General features: G+C 43.9%; 1 long non-coding RNA gene across 1 annotated transcript in view; it reads right to left on the bottom strand.

Moving 5' to 3' along the window:
• Positions 1 to 20,530, bottom strand: part of LOC135103983 (uncharacterized) — a 374,035-nt gene extending 353,505 nt beyond the window's left edge. The window contains exon 1 of the long non-coding RNA XR_010270261.1: positions 20,476 to 20,530. This is a non-coding gene — a long non-coding RNA (uncharacterized LOC135103983). The remainder of the gene's footprint in view (positions 1 to 20,475) is intronic.
• Between the last annotated feature and the right edge of the window lie 1,214 nt (positions 20,531 to 21,744).

Below are 21,744 nucleotides of genomic sequence, written 5' to 3' on the forward strand. Positions count from 1 at the left end.
GGACTCCCCAGTACTTGTGTGTGTGGCTCCCCCAATGACGTCAACCACACCATGACGTGCAAAAAGGGGGGATTCGTATGTATCAGGCACGATGAGGTGAGAGATCTGACCGCCAGCATGCTCAGGGAGGTGTGCCACGATGTCTCCACTGAACCGGACCCTCCTGCCGCTAGACGGCGAGCACCTGCGCTACAGAACAGCCAACACCACCAACGAGGCTCGAGTCGACGTCAGTGCACGAGGGTTCTGGACAAGGGGACAGAAAGCATTCATGGACATACGGATCTTTGACCCGATGGCCGCCTGTCACCACGAACTCTCCCTGGAGGCCGCCCACCGCAAGAATGAGCAGGAGAAGATCCGAGCGTATGGGGAGAGAATCCAACACGTTGACCAGGGCAGCTTCACACCTCTGGTCTTCACCACATCTGGCGGAATGGGCTCCAAGGCTCAGTGCTTCTACTCAAGACTAGCCGACCTAATGGCAGAAAAGAAGCACCAGCCAAGGAGCCATGTCGTCGCATGGATGAGGTGCCGTCTCTCATTCTCCCTCCTCAGATCTGCCCTCCTGTGTCTCAGGGGGACAAGGCATTCCACTCCCATACCTGCAGACTTAGGAGGCCTCGACTACGAGGCTACAGTGGTGGAGAGTGGCATAAGAGTAGATAGAGTAGAGGTAGAATGAATTTAGAGTTAACAACTAATGTGTATATTATAGAGTATTAGATATGGTTGGATGCCACAGTCATTAGCGGGAGCTGGGGCTAATGACCTCCAAGTAATGGAGCCCCTAATTGACACATCAATAAACATGGGGTGGAGGTATTATTATTATTATTAGTAACAGTAGTAGTAGTAGTAGTAGTAGTAACAGTAGTAGTACTAGTAGTAGTAGTAGTAGTAGTAGTAGTAGTAGTAGTAATAGTAGTAGTAGTAGTAGTAGTAGTAGTAATAGTAGTAGAAGAGAGAGAGAGAGAGAGAGAGAGAGAGAGAGAGAGAGAGAGAGAGAGAGAGAGAGAGAGAGAGAGAGAGAGAGAGAGAGAGAGAGAGAGAGAGAGAGAGAGAGAGAGAGAGAGAGAGAGAGAAATTTTAGTAAGATAACAAGCACTAAATGGGGCACAATTTAATCTACGTTATATAAAAAAAAAAAAAAAATACGAAAAACGAGTACAATCTTCCTTGTTATTTTACTCGTGAAACTTTCTTTTAAAATGAGAGTAGTAATTTCACAATTCTGTGATAACTCTAAACTGAGGAAACGTGAAAAATTAGTAGAGAGAGAGAGAGAGAGAGAGAGAGAGAGAGAGAGAGAGAGAGAGAGAGAGAGAGAGAGAGAGAGAGAGAGAGAGAGAGAGAGAGAGAGATTTAATAATAAACTACTTGATTGAGTTTGGTCGTCAGACGTAAGAAGCTCGAGTCTGACCTTAATCATTTCTATCTTCCAGCTCGGGATCAAGAGAGAAAAACAAGGTAAAGAGGGATGAAGGAGGAAGAGACAAGAAAGGAGGGACTGAAAGAGGAATGGCCTTACATAGAAAAAGGAAGAAAAGACAGGTAAAGAATTACAGTGGGTGATGGAAAGAAGAGAGAGAAGACGAACAGATGTAAGGGAAGGCGAGGATGAAAAAGTGGAGAGAGAAAAAGGAGTGAGGAAAGAGCAAAGGGACCTGAACAAGACAAAAACAGGTGAAAGAATGTAGATAATGTATACGACGAAAGAAAATGTGGAAGAAAGAAGGTTACAAGTAAAGGAGAGAGAGAGAGAGAGAGAGAGAGAGAGAGAGAGAGAGAGAGAGAGAGAGAGAGAGAGAGAGAGAGAGAGAGAGAGAGAGAGAGATGTAATAGAGGTTATGTTCCTGAACTGTAAATGAATGAAAAATGCTTCAATTAGGCACTCTCTCTCTCTCTCTCTCTCTCTCTCTCTCTCTCTCTCTCTCTCTCTCTCTCTCTCTCTCTCTCTCTCTCTCTCTCTCTCTCTCTCTCTCTCTCTCTCTCTCTCTCGTCACCTGTACTCTCTTACATTACCTTTTCACCTGCCTCGTGCCGCAGCGGGGTGGAGGTGAATAGGTTCATTAACAAAGGTAAGATTACAGTGACTGACAACTACGGGAATTCAATGGAGTAATTACAAATCTTCACCGGTCGCTCCCGCCTCAGCTCAGCCCAGTTCAAGGCAGTCCAGTCCACGCCAGCCCACACATTTTCAGTCCAGTTCCAGTCCAACCACGTCCAGCCAAGTCAATTTCAGTCAATCATCACTCCAGTCTCTTGCATTTATCTTTTTTTTGGTTTGTTTGTTTACTTAGTTGACTTTGAGTGAATGATTTTTTGATTTTTGTGTTATATTTATAATCTTTAACTTGCTGTGTTTTATATGCTTCTCTCTCTCTCTCTCTCTCTCTCTCTCTCTCTCTCTCTCTCTCTCTCTCTCTCTCTCTCTCTCTCTCTCTCTCTCTCTCTCTCTAATATTCTAAAAAAAAATACGATAAATATTCAGAGAGTACGTGTTACAGATACACACACACACACACACACACACACACACACACACACACACATAGTAGATGGAGGCAGAAACTAATACTGCAGGAAAATGTAATAATGGTTTTATGTTGAATACCGAGAAACATTCCAAGAATCTTAATAATTTTCAAACTGTTATATATTCAGAGTACATTATATAACTCGAGGAAATGAAAAATTAGTATATTAAAGAACTTGGTTTAAGTTTTCACGATTGTTCTTTATAATACTAAAGTTAATCTTCCTCTCTAAACAAAGACAAAGCAAGTGACTGCCGAGAAACACTCCAATAATATTAATAATTTTCAAATTGTTAAATATTCATAGTACACTATATTACTCGAGTCAACGAAAAATTAGTAGGGTAAAGAACTTCCAGTCTTAGTTTATACGATTGTTCTTTATGATGCTAAAGTTATAATTATCATCTCTAAACAATGACGAAGCAAGTGACTTTTTTACTACTATTATAGTCGTCCTTCGTTAGTATTCAGAAGTGTAAAAAAAAATCTCCATGGACACACGTTAGAAAATCAAATAGCATTGTAGAAAAATTATTTGCATGGACACACACACATACACACACACACACAAATAAAAAGAATATAAAAAAATTGTCATATTGAGCCCTTTATGATATTATAGTACAAAAGTAAGCGTTTAATAACTTAGTGTGTTTAAAGGAAAAAAATGTTTTAGCAATGAAAGAGCTAAATATCACTTTTTTGAGAGAACAAATTGAAATTTTTACCTTTCGCCGTTCAGAATAAACTTTCACATTTTTCTTCATAAAAATAAAGCAAGATACATTTTTACTTTTATCTTTAATTTTATACAGTATTCCAACCAACGTTTATGTCCGTTAATATCAAGGAATATATCTTCCGAAACCACTACCACCACCACAGCAGCCTTTCTTCCTCCTCCGCTTCCTCTTTCCCTTCCCTCTCGCCCCTCCCTCCTTCCCTCCCTCTCTCTACCTTTACCTCCCTGCTACGTAACTTACTAGCGAACTCTTCCAGCATTACTATTCCACTCCACCATCCCACCCCATTCCTCTTCCCTCACCATAATAACACCTCTTGGAACCTCTCCTTCTTTTTATACTCTCCCAAGGCCCACCTCACTCCGCCCCTCCCTCCCTCACTACCAATATACCTTCACCTACCTTATCCACCTCCTTTCCCTCCTTGTCCTCTTCTGTCTCCTTTTTTTTATTCCTACTTCAGTTCTTTTTTTTTTCTTATTGTAAGTACTTCCTCGTTTTTCTTTTCTTTTTTATATATACGTTTTTTCTTTTAAGGGGCATTTTTTTCTGTCAGTTTTCTCTGCCTTAACGCAACAATCAATCACTATATATGTTCTCTTCTTCGTGTCTTATTAATACTCTTTTTTCCTACCTTTTATCTCCCTCTTTTACAAGTGAAGATTCCTTCTCGGTTCCATTCTTCACCTGTTTTTCCTATTCCATCACCAGCCTAATTAATCTCTCCTCCTTCCTATATTGTTCTTCCTTTTGCTTCAGTCCCATTTCGTATCTTCATCCTAACTTCCAATCTTTCTCTTTCCCACGTGAACATTCTTTCTCAGCTTCACTCTGTACCTATTTCCTATACCTTTACCTACCTAATCTCTCTCTTCCTCTGTACCCTGTTCTTCCTACTTCGTGTCTGACTACTAATCTCCCTTTTCTTTCAGAATGAACTTTCTTTCCCGGCTTAATTTTTCATCTGTGTTTCCTATACCTTTACTTACCTAATCTATCTCCCTTCCTTCGTGTCCTCTTCCTTCGTCTTTATTCTTACTACTAATCTCTTCTTTAAACGTGAACCTTCTTTCTCACTTTCATTTTACACCTGATATCACTAAACTGTAGTGAAGTTACATGAAAGTTTAGCTAATTTCATTCTTTTCTCTTATGGCCGCTACTACTTCTCACCTTGATCAAGGAAGAAGTAACAAGATCTTAAGGGTGAGATTAGGGTTATAAGTAACAGGCAGACGGGCAACAGGATACACAAGCAAGGAGAGGGAGGGGAAGGGGAAGAAGGGGTGCGTGAAATAGCCTAAACAAGCGTGAAAGTTTTACTGGTGCATTATAAACGAGTGTGTGTGTGTGTGTGTGTGTGTGTGTGTGTGTGTGTGTGTGTGTGTGTGTGTGTGTGTGTGTGTGTGTGTGTGTGTGTGTGTGTGTGTGTGTGTGTGTGTGTGTGTGTGTGTGTGTGTGTGTGTGTGTGTGTGTTTAATTTCTCATACAAAAAAAATTCTCCTCCTCCTCCTCCTCTTCCTCTATCTCTTCCTCCTGCTCCTCCTTCTCCTTACCACACCAACAACCACAAGTACTTCCATTTTTTACACACTCCGACCACGTGATAGATGACCCACATAATACTCTTCCCACTACCTATCCCTCCCTCCCCTTTCCTTCCTTCCCCCTTCAACTCTTATTCCCTCCCCGTCCATCTATCCTACCATGTTCCACTCTTCCCCTTCTCCTCTATTCCCTTTTTTTCCCTTCTCCGTGCGAGGTCTTAAATTTGATACCAAACGCCCCGCCGGTAAACAGGAAGAAGAGTGGTCACCAGCTTACCGTCAGGGACACAAACAGTAACCAGTACTAGACCACCGCCGCTGTTGATTCAAAGGCTGCAATGTAAGGTTTGTTGGAGAATAAGTACTAGAGAGGGAGGCTTAGAAGTCCATAGGGGCATTGAGTGGTTGAGTCAGGAGTGGCAAGGGTGATAGGTCATAGGAATGAATGATGAGGCACGGAGAGGAGAGCAGAAAGAGAAGCTTGTGTATGTGTAGTACGTGTTTGCCTTTGTTGTGTCTTGTTTTCTGATTTGTAAATGTGTTGTGTTTCTTTCTACTCGTGGTTCGGTTGTGATTCGCGGAGGAATGAAAAGAGTGTTTATTGTGTTTGTTTTGTTTTCTTTAGGTGGTAACAATTTGTTAATAATTGTGAGGTATATGGCCTTTAATAAACAGACAGACAATCAAATACAGAGACAGACGGATAGACAGAGAGACATAAACGGACATACAGACAAAAAAAAAAAAAGTAGTTCAGCCAAGTATAACAAAGTAGGGAACATAAAACTCATTCTGACCTCTACATGTTCGCTGGAGGTCATAAAATTATTTACACACATACACACACACACACACACACACACACACACACACACACACACACACACACACAAAGCACAAGCTGTCACACGCGCCGCTGTGAAGAAGAATTTCAAGTGTTTACCAAGTTGTCACTCATTCATCTCCTGCTTCCAGACGGCTGCCGCAGTCACTCGAGTTTACCCAGCGACCGCCCTTGTTCACACACACACACACACACACAAGAGAGAGAGAGAGAGAGAGAGAGAGAGAGAGAGAGAGAGAGAGAGAGAGAGAGAGAGAGAGAGAGAGAGAGAGAGAGAGAGAGAGAGAGAGAGAGAGAGAGAGAGAGAGAGAGAGAGAGAGAGCACCTGACTGTTGTGTCGGCCAACGTGAGGGGCCTTCGCACCAACCTTGGTGACCTCACCCACAACTTTGTCCTCCGACACAACGCGGACATTGTTGCCGTCACGGAAACGTGGCTCAGTGGTGAGGTGGAGCCGACGTTTGGCAACATCCCGGGCTACACAAAGTGGGTGAGGAAGGACCGTGAGCATAGAGTGGGCGGAGGCGTGGCTGCCTGCTTCAAACACGGCCTCCAAACTCAAAAAATTGACGTGGTGCTGCCTGAAGGAATGGAGGCGCTGTTCTTCAGAGTGGTAATAAATGACAGCACAGGACTCCTCCTGTGTGTCATGTACCGTCCCCAAGGCAAGGACGTTCAGCGCTGGATTTTCTGACGGAGGAATTAGACACTATGCTACAGCGGCACAAGTGTTCCCACGTCATGATTCTGGGGGATCTAAACTTCCACCTGGAGCAGGATGCCTTTAACAGCCTCCTGATGGTGCAGGGTCTGACGAACCACGTGTCCTTCCCTACACATGAGAGGGGAGGGTCGCTGGACCCTGTGCTAACAGATCTCCCTGACTCCAGCATCGTCTGCCATCAACTGGGGACGGTGGGCACCTCCGACCACCATGCCGTGCTGGCACGAGTCAAGCTGGATATAGCGAGGGAGGCCGCCGCCCCGCGCACTATCTGGCTGTGGGAGCAGGCTGACTGGGCATCCCTGAGACACGACATCGTTCGCTTGGACTGGGACGCCCTACTGATAGGCAACGCGGAGGAAAAGGCCCGTGCCCTCACCACCAAGCTCCTTGCCCTCCAGCAGCAACACGTCCCCAGCAGAAGGTACCTCGTTAGGCCTAATGACCCTGCTTGGTTTGGTTACCGATGCCGAGCGGCCGCTGAGGCTAAACACGAAGCCTGGGTGAGGTACAAACGTCGTCCAACACACTACAACTGGGCCCAACACCGTGTGGCGTGTAGACGGGTGACAGCTACCTGCAGGTGGGCGAGACGGCAGCAGCGAGAGGACCTGAGGCAAAAGCTCTGTGGCTCAGGGGTTGGCCACAAGACCTGGTGGAGGCTTGTCAAGGAGCAGCAAGGAACAGGCCGCCGCGACACTGTTCCTCCACTAACAAGGCCGGACGGGACAACAGCCGCCAGCAGTGAGGACAAGGCTTCTCTACTCGCTGATTTTTTCGCAGAGAAGATGTCAGTCACTGATCCGGGTAGACGTCCACCTCACCTCCCTCAGGAAACAGACCACACCGTCGCCGATGTTCAGGTGACACGTGAACAGGTGGAGCGGCTGATGAGGGAAGTAGAGGAGAACAAAGCCACCGGCCCGGACGACATCAGCCCGCGGCTCCTCAAACGTTGCGCCAGTGAGCTGTCAGGTCCTCTCACCAGCGTCTTCAGGGCCTGCCTGATGGAGCACAGGTGGCCCTCTATATGGAAGGAGGCGCGAGTGGTACCAGCCCACAAGAAGAACTCAAAGTCTGAGCCCAGCAACTACAGACCCATCTCGCTGCTCTCCGTGGTGGGCAAGTTGCTGGAGCAGGTGGTGGCAGGTGTCATCTGTCATCACCTGAGTGAGCACCGCCTCCTCTCAGACAGACAGTTCGGCTTCCGGCCTGGCCGCTCAACAGCGGACCTCCTCACCCTCCTCTCCCAAGGCTGGCAGGATGCCCTGGACGAAGGTCTGGATACTCTTGTGGTGGCCCTGGACATTGCTGGGGCCTTTGATAGGGTCTGGCACGCGGGGCTTGTAAAAAAGCTTTGCGCCAAGGGTATCCAGGGCAACCTCCTTGCACTGCTCGAGGACTACCTCCAGGGGAGAACCCTCCGGGTAGTCATCAATGGACAGGCATCCCAGCCGTTACCTATACAGGCCTCAGTTCCACAGGGTTCAGTGTTGGGCCCGATCCTGTGGAACATATACATCGATGACCTCCTGCAGCAAATCCCGACTCTGCTTGCATACGCCGACGACTGCAATCTCTCCCGCTCCTACTGCCGCTCCGACAGTCAACGAGCCGTTAGAGAGCTAAATAGGCAGCTCAGGCTGGTGATGGAGTGGGGAGAGGCGTGGCAAGTCAGCTTCGCTCCAGAAAAGACGCAGGCCATGGTCATCTCACGGTCCCCAGCTGCCTCCCCAGCCGTCTCAGGCTGTCTGATTTTTGGAGGCCAGACACTTCCCCTCCAGGAACACGTCAAGTTGCTGGGAGTGACAGTGGACTGTGGCCTGCGCTTTGACCGCCATGTTGCTGCTGTTGCCCACCAGGTCTCCCAGCGAGTCTCTGCACTGCGTCGGATGTCAGGAAACCTCGACTCCCGGGGCATCCTCACACTGTACAAGGCTCAGATACGGCCTTGTATGGAGTACAGTGCCTTGTCCTGGATGTCGAGTGCCCCCACCCACTTGCAGAGACTGGATGCTGTGCAACGCCGTGCCCTGCGCTTGGTGGGGATGGACGGACAGCAGCAGCAGCAGCAGCAGCAGCAGCAGCAGCAGGAGGAGCAGACCGGAGTCACGTCGCTAGAGCATCGGCGGGACGTGTCGGCGCTGGTGGTCCAGCACAAGGCCCGGGTTCTGGAGGTCCCTCATCTCAGCTCGATAAGGCTCCCACCACGAGCTGTCCAGAGGGAGTCCAGGACCACCACCTCCAATGACATGCTGGTGCAAGTGCCTCGATCTTACTCGAGGCAGCACCAGCGCTCTTACACAGCTAGAACCTCCAGACTGTGGAATGTGTTTACGGCAGCCACGAGTGATACACAGACAATGACACTCCAGCAGGTGAAAGTGGCTGCACACAGGTGGCGTAAAACACAACCCCCACACTAGTGCTGTGTTAATCATGTCTATATATATATATATTAGGATGAGTTTACTTTTTGTATATATTTTCTTCCTTACATTTAAGTATAGGCTTTTCAAATAACAGCATAAAAAACGTGTTGTTTTAAGCCTGATGTAAATTTTTGTTTAAATAAAAAAAAAAAAAAAAAAAAAAAAAGAGAGAGAGAGAGAGAGAGAGAGAGAGAGAGAGAGAGAGAGAGAGAGAGATGTACATACAAATATATACGTAGTACAAAGAAAAAAAATCAAAACAGCAAGAACAAGAGAGCTGGTAAATTCATAGAATAGAAAAGTACAACAAAAACAAATATGTACAACATAAAATAAAACAATAAAATAATTCAAAAGAACCAGTCAGTCCCAAGGAGGAAAAAAAGAGGAAGTGAAAAAAAAAAAACAAGAAGGTAGGAAACTGAAAGGATGAATGAATGAATAAATGAATAAAAGGAGGAAGTAAAGACGAAACTGTTTTACCTGGTTCCCTCATTCTTTCTACATACCAATCAAATTTTCATGACTATGAGGAATTCTCTCTCTCTCTCTCTCTCTCTCTCTCTCTCTCTCTCTCTCTCTCTCTCTCTCTCTCTCTCTCTGGGCCTCCTAATGGATAAACTACAGCCGGAACTCAGATGAATTCTCGTAACGAGCTCTCGATGTCGTAAACTTGCAGCCTCAAAGCCTAATAGAGACGCGCCTACACTAACACAAACATTTATGGCCAGAGAGAGAGAGAGAGAGAGAGAGAGAGAGAGAGAGAGAGAGAGAGAGAGAGAGAGAGAGAGAGAGAGAGAGAGAGAGAGAGAGAGAGAGAGAGAGAGAGAGAGAGAGAGAGAGAGAGAGAGAGAGAGAGAGAGAGAGAGAGAGAGAGAGAGAGAGAGAGAGAGAGAGAGAGAGAGAGAGAGAGAGAGAGAGAGAGAGAGAGAGAGAGAGAGAGAGAGAGAGAGAGAGAGAGAGAGAGAGAGAGAGAGAGAGAGAGAGAGAGAGAGAGAGAGAGAGAGAGAGAGAGAGAGAGAGAGAGAGAGAGAGAGAGAGAGAGAGAGAGAGAGAGAGAGAGAGAGAGAGAGAGAGAGAGAGAGAGAGAGAGAGAGAGAGAGAGAGAGTGGCTGTTATAATGATATCCTCTCATGCTAAATTGTATAATATTAACTGGAATGCTGTTTTTAATGTGATTTACGTGAGTGTGTGTGTGTGTGTGTGTGTGTGTGTGTGTGTGTGTGTGTGTGTGTGTGTGTGTGTGTGTGTGTGTGTGTGTGTGTGTTTAGCTGTCGATCTCTCTGTTTGGATTTTGTACCTCAAGTCTTCATGACGAGCCGTGTATCGAAGTATATTTTTATAATGTACTGCTGCTGTCTGTTGTTTCTTAGATAACATGTCGTGCTCTTAAGTCATTGCTGTGATATATGGACCGTGAGTGTCTGAGTCTGTCTGGCACCTTTTTTTTTTTTGTCTGTCCCTGCTTTTTGTGCTGGTTTTATCTTTCTACGTCTGTGTTTCATATCTTTTTTGTGTCTGCCTCTTTCTTTATTAATTCTATGCCTTTTCATGTGCATATCTAGATGTCTGTCTCGTCTTTTTTTTTTTTTTGTCTTTTTGTCTTTCCTTGTCTTTCCGTCTTTTATATGCCTATCTATCTGCCTGTTTTGTATTTGGCTTTGTTTTTTTATCTGCTCTCTCTCTCTCTCTCTCTCTCTCTCTCTCTCTCTCTCTCTCTCTCTCTCTCTCTCTCTCTCTCTCTCTCTCTTTCTGCTCAGGTAACTTAAGCTAACACTGGAACTAATTCTCCTCCTTCCTCTCCTTTTCTTCTTCCTTCTCCTGCACCTCCAACTCATTACTATAATCGACAGCACCACCACCACCACCACCGCCAACCGAGGCAGGAGAGGAAAGGTCGGGCAATCTTGAGGGGCCGAGCAGGAAGAGAGGAAGGGAACCGTCGGTCAAAATTATTCGTGCTCAGTCCTTCGGGTAATTAGGCCATTAAGGGTCATAAATTGCTCTCCCCACGCAGACTATGTACAGTGGTGAGAGAGAGAGAGAGAGAGAGAGAGAGAGAGAGAGAGAGAGAGAGAGAGAGAGAGAGAGAGAGAGAGAGAGAGAGAGAGAGAGAGAGAGAGAGAATCAATAATATATGACTCTGGTATACTAAATAAAGCAAAAATATCAAGTAACTATAAAAGCAACAAGCGAAAAAGGCAAAAGTATTTTAGTGTTCGTGAGCACGAGATGAAAATGACGACGAAAATAGAGATAAATGAAACTCATGAGAGACAGAAAAAAAAGGTCTATTAATGCCAACAGGCGGAAAGACAAAAAAGAAACAGCATTAAATTGTGTGAATGACATAATTACGTATACTACTTAATATACCACTACTATCACCACCACCACCACCACCACTACCACCAGTAGTACTGCCGCCACCAGCACCTTAGCGGGCGCCACGCTCACCACAGCGTCGCCGCCCAGCCAAGATTTCGCGACACATCGCCTCGCGTCCCCACAATGCAAGCTTCCGCCAGCCGCCGATACCCGAGCCTGATTTATGGCGTAATAACTTCTGATCTCTGAGATTTGGAGAGTCGAAGCAAAAATATTTAACGCCGTCCACCTAAAATTCTCTCTCTCTCTCTCTCTCTCTCTCTCTCTCTCTCTCTCTCTCTCTCTCTCTCTCTCTCTCTCTCTCTCTCTCTCTCTCTCTCTCAGTGCACTTCCTCATTCCGCATATCTATCTGTAAGATGAAAGGGAAAATATTTTTCCTTTACAAAAGACGCAGCAGAGGATTTATGTTTGTGGAATCATGTTCTAGGGAAAGTTTTCCAAGGAAGTGAGGTGAATTATTATATTCTTGTTTATATATATATATATATATATACATATATATATATATATATATATATATATATATATATATATATATATATATATATATATATATATATATATATACCTTTACAGTACCATGTCTTACTTCTGGTGCTGTATTTGAAGAAAGCCGCAATGAAAATTTGGTTTCATGGACGCAATTTTACATGTGAGACAGAGGAGGAGGACTAGAGGAGGAGGAGGAAGTAGAACAAACACAAGGACTGGAAATTGTACCGAGCCGAACGAAATGTACGTACGCCATTTAGTGCAATTAGCCAAACACAGAACATTTAAACCTGATTGGGAAATAAACATCCAGGAGCGTGACAAACCAATAGGAGGGAGAAGCAGCAGTACTCAAGAACTGCCAGTAACACTGCGCTGGTTCGCCCACACACCCGACGAGGAACAATTGACACGCTCCGGTCACATATGAGGAATGGGTAAGCTTCAACCACACAGGTGACACTAGAGGCTCATGGGAAGAGGGGCGGGGACTCGCGGCGGCGGCGGCGGCGGCGGCGGCGGCAGCGGCGTTGGTGGTGCTGGCGTCCTAGGGTGCCATTAAGCACCACCTGGCCAATAAATTAAAGGTGAATCAAACCCTGGAGTCCCAATGCATCCAAGAGCGGCGAGTCAACAAAAGAGCATCCGTGCGGAAGAGGAGGAGGAGGAGGAAAAACGAAGAGTAGGAGGAGGAGGAGGAGGAGGAGGAGGAGGAGGAGGAGGAGGAGGAGGAGGAGGAGGAGAAACACGAGGAGGAGGAACACGAGGAGGAGGAGGAGGAGAAGGAAAATGAAGAATGATAGTGCGAAGTGGGATGGTGGTGATGATAAGGAAGATGAGGAAGATGGTAGTCTTGGAGAGAGAGAGAGAGAGAGAGAGAGAGAGAGAGAGAGAGAGAGAGAGAGAGAGAGAGAGAGAGAGAGAGAGAGAGAGAGAGAGAGAGAGAGAGTTATGGGCGTGATTATAAGAGAGGGGAAGAAAGAAAAGAAGAATAGGAGAATCAAGCACATGAAAAAAAAAAATAAAAATCAACGCAAAGAAAGGAAGGGAAAAGAACATGAAACGTTAGGCGTCATAAAAAAATGAAAGGAAAATAAAATAGTGATAAAAGAAGGTAAACTAAAGTAAATAAAATGACAAACCTACCAGAAAGTAAAACGGGAAACGAGGATACGATGATTGAAAATTCGGGAAGGAAAGTCAGTAGGTCAAAGAAGGAGGAGGAACCAATGAAGGGAAATATAAGAGAAAGGAAAATAAAAGAGAGAAAGAGCACTTCACCTTTTTCCTTCTTTGTGTGTGTGTGTTCTGGAAGCGTCCAATCCATCACATTTGCAACAATTCTCGCATTTCTCACTTTTTCACGCTTTGTAAGTCTTTGCAAGTACAGCTTTCATGTGTTCTTACTGTTATGTATTTCCCTTCAGTTTCACATCGCAAACAACTCGCGCGGCACCTCTTCTTCCGGGTATATAATTTCATGTACATTATTCCTTCTCTCTCTCTCTCTCTCTCTCTCTCTCTCTCTCTCTCTCTCTCTCTCTCTCTCTCTCTCTCTATCTATCTATCTATCTATCTATCTATCTATTTATCTCTCTTATCTATCTATCTATTTATCTATCTATATCTTTCTAATATGTAATCCGGAAACAGAGAAACAGCGGATCACTCACTTTTCGACACAACACAAGTAAGTATCGATTTCAGCACTTCCAGCATATTTATATACATTTTCCTCCTGTTATTCTTCCTCTCCCTCCACCAGTACGTATTCCATGTTCGTCCACTTTGCTCCCACATGATATTTTGACTCCTCACTGTCTGATGCACGCCCCTGGGGGAAGATGAAGGGAAAATACCAGACCACTGTATCGGAGCGGAAGAATAAATGTGAGTGTCAGGCGCAGAGGCCGAGGGAGGTTCCGGAAACTTTTTTGACAGCCCCATAAAAGCAGAGATTTGCTTCCCCACCACCCCAGCAAGTCCTCGCAGCTCCCTTAACCCGCCCACACTCCCCCGCTCCTAGTCCTTCCCTCAGTGTTCCCCGCCAGGCCAGGTCTAGCAAAAGAGATGCGAGATTGTGAATCTCTCTCTCTCTCTCTCTCTCTCTCTCTCTCTCTCTCTCTCTCTCTCTCTCTCTCTCTCTCTCTCTCTCTCTCTCTCTCTCTCTCTCTCTCTCTCTCTCTCTCTCCAATTTCTCAACCCGTGTGTGTGTGTGTGTGTGTGTGTGTGTGTGTGTGTGTGTGTGTGTGTGTGTGTGTGTGTGTGTGTGTGTGTGTGTGTGTGTGTGTGTGTGTGTGTGTGTGTGTGTGTGTGTGTAGGTTTGTTGGTGTGTTTTTACGTCTTCACTGTCTGATTGCAAGTGTCCTTGCTTCTGTTTGTGTAGTTTGCAGATCTCTCTCTCTCTCTCTCTCTCTCTCTCTCTCTCTCTCTCTCTCTCTCTCTCTCTCTCTCTCTCTCTCTCTAATCACCCCCACACGCAAAATAAAAGCCAAACAGAACTGATATCCATACATCGATCCTAATCAGGTCCATTCTAAATATACGCACACACAAACACACACACTCCTTTTCATAATATTAGCCGGTGATGGTTGTCGATGCGAATGTGCATTAGTATCGGGGATAATCTCATATACTACACGGTGCACTAGAAAGTTGCGTTATGTAGCTAATGAGGCTTAGTGAAAAGAAGAGCAGGTGTCAGAGCTGATCATGGATTCCGTGTGTGTGTGTGTGTGTGTGTGTGTGTGTGTGTGTGTGTGTGTGTGTGTGTGTGTGTGTGTGTGTGTGTGTGTGTGTGTGTGTGTGTGTGTGTGTGTGTGTGTGTGTGTGTGTGTGTGTGTGTGTGTGTGTGTGTGTGTGTGTGTGTGTGTGTGTGTGTGTGTGTGTGTGTGTGTGTGTGTGTGTGTGTGTGTGTGTGTGTGTGTGTGTAGTTGAATTTTTAAATGCTATGTGATATTATTTCAAAGGGTAATCATTTTCATATGCGGAGGAGGAAGCGAAACTGGTGGGTGGGGGAAGAGAGAGAGAGAGAGAGAGAGAGAGAGAGAGAGAGAGAGAGAGAGAGAGAGAGAGAGAGAGAGAGAGAGAGAGAGAGAGAGAGAGAGAGAGAGAGAGAGAGAGTGGTGAAGAGGGAGGGCGGTAGGGAAAAAGGAAACACATATGCAGACAAATACATACACACACAACACACACACACATACTAACACACACACACACACACACACACACACACACACACACACACACACACACACACACACACACACACAAATTCACACTTCTTTTCCTCCCTAAAACTCTTTCCTTGTGCAAAGTTTCTAAAGTCCCTCCCTGTATAATGCAACGAGGAGGAAAACTCGGCTAAAACTTGTATTCACGGCCCACTTTGCATCTCTCTCTCTCTCTCTCTCTCTCTCTCTCTCTCTCTCTCTCTCTCTCTCTCTCTCTCTCTCTCTCTCTCTCACTTTCTTCCTCGGCTTATGCATATTTTTTCAACTTTCCACACTTTCTCTAAATTTTTTTTTCCTTCCCTCTTCCCAGCAGGAATTTTCGGTACACACTTTCCTTCCTGCTTGCTCCCTTTTTATCTTCCTATCCCTTCATCATCGTTATTTTACAAAACTGCTCATCTTACATGGTTCCCCACTCCATCCTCTTTTCCTTTGGATTTACCTGATTTTCCTCAAGGTGCCCTAATTTTTTCTCTCTCTCACTGATATGATTATTCTCTTCCAATCTTGATTAGGTAGTTCTGTCCCTTTTCGTTATAATAATGTAAAATTTATATACTTTTCTGACTGATCTTCGATACATGCTAGATGATACAGTTGGTGAATGTATTATGAATAACAGCAGCATTGTATTATCACATCATTAACGATTTCACTTCCCCACTGATAAGATAACTGCCCTCCTTTCCTACCTTTCTCTCCGTGCTGTGTCACTGCATCACCAGACGGTGACGCTTCGTAGTAATATCACATGAGATAAAGAAAGGTGCTATTCAAAACTGAATTGTTTAATGATTTTTAAGCTCAACAATAACGGGTCTATAAGGAGTCATCATACAAGAACTAGGAAAATAATTGGAGAAAGCGTCCAGGAAGCAAAGAAAAACTACACTAAAACATACACAGGCGTCATGAATTAACCAGGTCAAAACCTGGCATGATTAGATCCGCAAAGGACTGTTTGATCCAGATATTCTCCACTAACGCCTTTGATCAGCAAGATAACGGAAACATACCTAGAAATCATAACATTCTCCAGGATTTACAGACCGACGTGCCGTGCTACGCTACATATTTCAAGAAGTAGGAGCCGGAACTCAGTCTCTGGTGGCAAGCATTGCGTTCTATTATTCGAGAATTTACTGGATGAAAGAATGCGAGTTTTTTCCTGCATGTGTACGAGTATATGATATTACCTTCCTGGATAGCCACACACATCCTGGTATGATGCGTCTCGGGAAACTTAGTTATCAAGCAGGCTATACTAGTTTGACGGTGTGTGTGTGTGTGTGTGTGTGTGTGTGTGTGTGTGTGTGTGTGTGTGTGTGTGTGTGTGTGTGTGTGTGTGTGTGTGTGTGTGTGTGTGTGTGTGTGTGTCAGACCAAGGGATAATACATAATAAAACACACCCAACTGTCATGCCCAGAAAGTTAAAAGAAAAAACTGTTTCAACAGAGTTGGCTTAATTCCGAGTGTATTTTGAAACTCCTTCCTTAAAACAATTCAAAGACATAAGGTGAAAAAAAAAAAAAAAAGCAGAACATCTGCGGAAAGATGATGTTTCCCCTGTTAAGGTATTACTGCTGTGCTTAAGTAGACATCTGGCAGACACGAACTCTAAACAGCCACCCTAATTGCATAGATGTTGGCAGGTTAATGAGGTATCAGTCAGAGAGAACATACATCAAATTAGCGACCAAATCAACACAACTGCTCTACTTAACCCCGTTACGGAGTGACATGAGCACTAATCAACAACCTCAATCATGTGCATCTTCGCAAGGTCACGAGGAACGGATATCATCAGAATGAACACGCATTAATTCACTAACTCATGACTGAATCACGGCTGCTGCTTGTAGGGTATGCCGCCGATAACTCTCCCGTGAAACTTCACTCCCGCCAGTCAGTGCGGCTAATCAGGTTATGCTGCAGAAACAACATTGAATCGAGAAGACGATGAGGTACTCCATGCAGACTTTGTGATTAACATTCTCTGGTTCTCCCGGGTATCTTCAGAAACTGTGAGGGTACTGCAATGAGGGTTTACTCTGAAGGAACCGGTGAGGAAAGGAACCAAAGAAGGCAATACGTCATTTGTATTGATAAAAATTAATATATATATATATATATATATATATATATATATATATATATATATATATATATATATATATATATATATATATATATATATATATATATACGAGTATATATATATATCCTCTCCATGTGTGTCATATTCAGTGGTGCTAGAGCACCACTGAACATGACACACACACACACACAAACACACACACACACACACACACACACACACACACACACACACACACACACACACACTGTAGTGTAATAGTTAAAATACTTGAGTCATATCAGAAAAATCCTGGGTTCAGGTCCGGGAGTGGCGCGGCAGTGTAGGCGAGCCGTTAATGTGCAGCCCCTCTTCAGTTGGTAGCGTATACCGAAGGGTTGTGACCTCCCTGTCCCAAAGATTGGTCATTATGAACTCTGATCTCTTTTCGTACGGGAACAGCTGGTTGTATCGTGGGAACAGCATACGATTGTAAGTGAAAGACACACACACACACACACACACACACACACACACACACACACACACACACACACACACACACACACACACACACACACACACACGGGACCATTAATTTAAATACCGCACCCACATGCAGTCTCTGCTTCCGTTCATGGAGATAAAAAAAAAAAAACAAGGACACAGGATGTAAAGACAATCCCAATTCACAGCTGCCACGCCAGTCCCTGAAGAGCACAGCACGGGTCGATGCCAGGAGTGATCGATGCCTCGGGTTACTGATGAGGCGTGAAAGGGCAATCAGATCCTCTGTCTGGTGACTTTTTGGGGTCATTCTTAGGGCGCGGTGGCTTCGGTGTTTATGTATCAGAGAGAGAGAGAGAGAGAGAGAGAGAGAGAGAGAGAGAGAGAGAGAGAGAGAGAGAGAGAGAGAGAGAGAGAGAGAGAGAGAGAGAGAGAGAGAGAGAGAGAGAGAGAGAGAGAGAGAGAGAGAGAGAGAGAGAGAGAGAGAGAGAGAGAGATAAAATAGCATGTACGGATCAAAGCCAAGGTAATAACAATTATTGCCTGATTTTACAAAACAATCTTTTGCTGAACACTTCGTTCCTTTTCAAACAAAAAGATTTTTTTTTCATATTCCTTTCCTAGCCAGACAACCATGGATTTCCCACATATATAATATAAAGTATTGTGCTAAATATAACTCTTCTTTTCGTTTAATACATTCTATACAATTTATGCATATATGTGAAGCCACGTGCACGGAATGAAATAACAAAACTTAAACCATGCATGGAAAAAATATATACAATTATTTATTCATAGAGTCCAGTTCAATAATAAACGCAACACTGGCTTAGGCTGGCAATAAATTTAGTATTCGAATATGGATTCTGTTGATGAAACATCAATTGGTAAAGCTACTTTTATGACACACATCATATTAATGCATCTGTGTGTGTGTGTGTGTGTGTGTGTGTGTGTGTGTGTGTGTGTGTGTGTGTGTGTGTGTGTGTGTGTGTGTGTGTGTGTGTGTGTGTGTGTGTGTGTGTGTGTGTGTGTGTGTGTGTGTGTGTGTGTGTGTGTGTGTGTGTGTGTGTGTGTTTACTTGGTGCAGGTGACAGTGAGATTCCTACAACAATATCACACAGCAAGGACTACCCAAGCACTTCCCTGACCATTACAATGCGGCACTACCAAGGAGATCAGTGTCTGTTCTCTCCTCTGTTTAACATATTTCCTTTGACGTCCCGCCAGTAAACAAAATGACCTTTAGTGGATCTCAGAATTAACTCCAGTTTTCAAGCTTCAGTTTATATACCAGGAAAACATTTCTTTGCTGGACAATAAGTTGACATGCGCCATGTTACCTCTCTTCAAGCTTTAAGAGGTTTACTGCAATATGCTCCAAATACCACAACACATTGTATTGAGTACAGAGAGTAGGGTGTAAATATTACCATTACGGCTCAAGATTCCGTTAACTAAACAACCGAGAATACTGTAATGAAAGTTTTCACAAAGGAGAGAGAGAGAGAGAGAGAGAGAGAGAGAGAGAGAGAGAGAGAGAGAGAGAGAGAGAGATGGGGTGGGGGATAGCGGGCACAACCAAATACAAATACGCACAGTAATCATGCACTAACGCCATCTGTATGCACCTCGTAATAACTGCACAGGTAAATTAAGCTTGGTGGTAAACACAGTAAAAATATAGCAAAATGCAAAGCAAATAACTGTTCCCTGCTTCTCTTTTCTGCGATCAACGGCATGATAAACTTGGCAAAACAAATAAATATACATAAATACAAAAATAAATGACCAGGCACTTCATAGCTGAATGCCTCCATGTAACGATATGTACATAAAAAGTTCTACGTGCTGGTACTCATTCGAATATTCATGCTCTTTTTTCGTTACTCTATTATTCATATTCGTGATAATTCATCGATTGCCTCCAATATTTGGCGTACTTTGAAATACACCGACATAAATATCGACAGAAATTGAAGATATCATCATGCATCATTGTATAAACACGGACAACTACAACAATTTTCTCCCTCTCACTCTCCTTTCCTCCCCCTCTCTCTCTCTCTCTCTCTCTCTCTCTCTCTCTCTCTCTCTCTCTCTCTCTCTCTCTCTCTCTCTCTCTCTCTCTCTCTCTCTCTCTCTCTCTCTCTCTCTCTCTCTCTTATACGATACAAGTAAAGGTGTAAGTACTATATCAAGCATTTCGCCATCAACATCACCAACACCAAGAACCCATTCCTAACTTTACCACCCTCCAGAAGAGCCTCCTTCACCCGTAGTGTTTGGGCCCCTGCCACTACGCCCACTACTCACCAGCCAGGCACCAGAAAGGGATGCAAACCACGACACACACACACAATACCAAACACTCAGTAGTCACTGCAACGGTTTAGCTCACGTTTCAAGTCAAAAGCGTCACTTATTAAGATTACAGGTGTCACTGTACAGGATTTTAGGTGTCACTAAGTCCAGTATTCTGAATCGCTTTGCTCTCTCACCACGGCTATTTTTAAGGGCCACAGAGATGATTAGCTTTTTTCTCAAGAGTGTTTCTACTGTTAATAATGTAGAAATCTTGTTTATCTATTAGTAAAACAGTAAAAATACACTCACAGATCCGTGTAACTAAAAGCAGAACCTTTTGAATGTAGTGGAGGTGCGACCCAGAAGCGTTTCCGAATATCATTATGAAGTGCAGATATGATATCTGCTAATCTATCACACTCGCTTTCACTGTGTTTAGCGTTCTTTGGGTCTTTAGTCTTCATTTTGCTGACAATTTACGTGTATCTGTCAGATTTCGTGAGGAGACTGGCAGCTTAAGGAATAGCTAGAAATTTAGGGCAACCCAAAACGCAGAGGAAGTGGGGGCAGGAGGTTATTTGACTTCCAACCACAACTTTATGTAAATGTTATGATTACACCTACTCACCGCTTCCTTCTCCATCCTACGCTGACGGAATTCTTTGACTTCCCCGCGACTCAGCTGGGGAGAAAAAAAAAAAAAAAATCAGGAATACTACTCACAAGTAAAGTAAATAAACATGGGAGCAGTAGTAACCTTGAGCATATATAATGTCTTGTCAACAAACTGAACTAACACAAATATGAACCATCACAGCATGACAGAACATCATACTCAGGGTTACTGCTACTTATTCGCATACGTAAAATAAAGTAAATAGAAATTGCTCTGCTTAATTTTGACTGTGTACACTCTAGCTTAACTTAAATAAGACTCTCTTTTCCAATCCGAAGCGTTAATCATTTCACTGCTTCGGTCAATATTTGCTAACATTAGGAGTTCTGTAAAATAACGGTTTGCCTGACCACGCTGGTAAAAGAAGAGAATAGGATGTTCCATTTCTCTTTTGCTATATAACTATTTAAGTGCCTAGTGCAAATATGATAAAAATTGTAGCTTATGGGAAAAATTGTCTGGTAGTGGAAATGTTAAATAAGAAGGCGTAAAAGGTAGGATTAAAGATCATATTCGGCCACCAGGACACTAACGTTGAAGAAGCCCTGTGCTTATTGATCGGCAGAGCGTCAACGACTTGCACCATCACGCCATTACTTCACAAATAAAGGTTCATGCTGATGGGTAGATTTTCTATCTCTCATTTCATTCACTGTATGTGATTGTACCTGTGCATTAGTATCTAGGTGTGTGTGTGTGTGTGTGTGTGTGTGTGTGTGTGTGTGTGTGTGTGTGTGTGTGTGTGTGTGTGTGTGTGTGTGTGTGTGTGTGTGTGTGTGTGTGTTAAATTTCCAGGTTTGTTTTGCAATGCATTTTTATTTCTCTATTTTTATTTCTCTTATTTATTTATGTTTTTTTTATTATTCTTTTAAACTGTAAATCTTCATTATGACAGCCGTCCAATGAATTAATAAATATTCTTTCCTTTGCAATTTATGGAAATGCACACACACACACACACACACACACACACACACAAACACGCACAATCCTAAAACATCAATAAATAAAACAAAAACAAAAAATTAAAAAGTAAATATATACAATAAATAACAAAAGATAAAAATCCAACAGCCACATCACAAAGAGAGAGAGAGAGAGAGAGAGAGAGAGAGAGAGAGAGAGAGAGAGAGAGAGAGAGAGAGAGAGAGAGAGAGAGAGAGAGAGAGAGAGAGAGAGAGAAAGTCCTTCAACATACCTGTGCCCTGAGTACCCCTTGAC

This window comes from Scylla paramamosain, chromosome 10 (assembly GCF_035594125.1).
Source record: "Scylla paramamosain isolate STU-SP2022 chromosome 10, ASM3559412v1, whole genome shotgun sequence".
Lineage (NCBI taxonomy): Eukaryota > Metazoa > Arthropoda > Malacostraca > Decapoda > Portunidae > Scylla > Scylla paramamosain.